At 34.6% G+C, this 2,621-nt stretch overlaps 1 pseudogene; it reads right to left on the bottom strand.

Annotated features, from left to right (window-relative positions):
- Positions 1–2,621, bottom strand: part of LOC119594241 — a 20,974-nt pseudogene that overhangs the window by 3,762 nt on the left and 14,591 nt on the right.

The following is a 2,621-nucleotide window of genomic DNA, read 5'->3' as shown; positions in this document are numbered from 1 at the left end:
AAGAAAATCAAACTTTAAGAATTCTTATAGTAATACATGTAAACAAACTTAAATGTCTAAATCACAAAAACTATCTACATGCACACACCTGATTGAAGATGTTAGAATCTAAGGAAGCCATAACATCTAGAAGGTTATTAGACACAATCGTTGTCAGGAAGAGGTAGTAATTCCGTTGGAGTAGTCTCCGCGTTCTCCTCTCTTCCTCATCATTCTCTTCAATGGGTTCTGAGAGGGCTGAGAAGATTGCAGACACAAGTGGGACAAAGATGCTCTGCAGAAATGGACTGATCTCCTTCTGCAAAGGGGGGAAAAAGAAGAAAAAAAATAATTTTTTTCCATAAATCACAAAATATGATAACATACAAACAATAAATAAACATAAAAAAGACCATGAGATAATGAGACCCCTTCAGTACCTGGAACTTGGTGATGGTCTGGTTGATAAGTGGCAGGTACTCTGTTAAGATTGTGGGTGAAGGTGTATGAAGAAGAGCCTGAGATGCAGGAGGAAGCAGTGGCATCAAGCTCCTTCCATCCAGACACACCACTAATCTGTGCATCAACTGCCGAACACCAGAACCAACCATCTCTCGCTCTACTCCAACCTGAAAAGATAAAAATGTATGTATAAGAAATTATAATACATTAGCACACATAACACCAGTTTCAAGAATTTCTTTCTTAAATAATGAAGTAAAACTGTATTGTATTGTGTATCATTACTTACATTGAGACAGCTGATAAATAGCTGCAGAGCATCAAGATACAGCTGTACACAACCACAGTCTTGCATGGAATTTTGGTTTGAAAATGCCTTAGAAGTTCTTGCAGTCACAGATGTTGCATGGCATATACTCTTTGCAATGTTCATCTGCAGGGATAAATAATCTCATAATTTATTTCCCTATATCTTCTATAACCATACAAGTGCAATTCTATTCATAGGTGAAAAAAAAATCCATTAAAAAGGAAATAATCACATTATACACAGCAAAGATAACTTGCACCTGGAATTAGGAATATATTAAAGGGAGATTTAAATGATAACCTTACCTGCCTAATAGGGTCCTGTTCCTGTGCTAACCTCTCAGCAAGAAGAGTAACTTTGCTAAACACTGGGGATAGCAAGTTTCTCATCATCATCTCCTTTCGCTGTGGCTCAGCACTGCCAGACACGATCAGCATTGCTGCAGCTTCGAACACATACAGCTGATCATCATTCGTCAGGAGTGGAGTTACTGGAAGTGAGGAACATTAAGAATTAAAAAAGAAAAGATCAAATAAAGGAAAATATTCATTATACAATCAAATCTTGGAATAAATTCATGGAGGATTCATACAATCATGTTGATAATCTATCACTTTCTGGCAGGTAGTATCATTCATCCCTCTTGTTCATGTATGACAATGGCAAGAATTTCATAATTATATCCAGATACCTAGGCATACAAAACGCATATGATTAAATGTAACAAATAAAGAAATAATAAGTTACTTTGTCCATTATCTGGAGGTGCCATCACGAGTAGCTCAGAGAGTTGCCCCAAAATATCTTCAGTGTAGTTAATGATGTGACTCTTAAGACACCTTACAATACGTGAAAAAAGATAACTTGTTCGACTGCGTACCTACAATAGGGAACACGTTCAAATAATTAATAAGTGTTAAAATATCTATTACATATATAGGTAAACATAAAAATGTTACCACAGCATTGACAGAAAATCTTGTGAAACATTTGAGGAATCAAGTATTTCTTTGAGGAATCAAGTATTTCTTCCAGCATTATATTTCATTTTTATTATAGGTACACAACACTTTCTTTAAACAATAAAACAAAATCAAAATAAGACGTTTTAATACTTACTCTCGGGCTACGATTTCGCATGCCCCGGACATCTAAGAAGGCCGTCAACATGCCAGGTATGTACTGAGGCTCACAGGCAAAGAATTTTTCATAGCGTGCAACACACTCAAAATATTGGAGGGAAACAGCTGGATGAGAGTGACCAGACACGCCAGATGTTACCAACAAACGCATCATTTCTTGCATAGTGGAAGTTTTGACCTGCATACAAAAAGAAAAAGGAAATTAATAAATCTATTATTATTTTGGAATACAACACATAAAAATCAATCATTCTGAATACAAAACACAAGCATACCATTTTCTTTTATTCACATAAATGTACATATACAAAAAGATTCAAACACACAAAATCCTTCTCTAACAAAAAAAAACTAAAATGTATATCAGAAAAATAAGTTTCATCTACATAGCCTAAAATAAAGTTTTAGAATTTTATCATAATCATAGCAAATATGAATGTGAAGGACTAAATATACTTCCAAAGAGAGACACAAAAAGCAAATACAGCACAGATGTAAATGTTCTAATTCTAATTAAGGAACTGCTACCCATGCTTTATTTTATTTTTCAGAAATCATTTAACAAAATTGAATTAAATGTTTATTAGTAATAATCAAAATGGGATAACAGCATTACCATACCCCCATTGAAACAAGTACACACTCATACAGATTTAATATGGAGAAATGTGAAAAGAACCTTAGTTACCTTCAACACAAGAACCAGCCATGTCAAAAAGGGGGGGGGG

The sequence above is a fragment of the Penaeus monodon genome, chromosome 33 (genome assembly GCF_015228065.2).
Source record: "Penaeus monodon isolate SGIC_2016 chromosome 33, NSTDA_Pmon_1, whole genome shotgun sequence".
NCBI classification, from domain to species: domain Eukaryota; kingdom Metazoa; phylum Arthropoda; class Malacostraca; order Decapoda; family Penaeidae; genus Penaeus; species Penaeus monodon.
The sequence above is the reverse complement of the archived record's forward strand: the minus strand, read 5'-3'. Positions and strand labels throughout refer to the sequence as shown.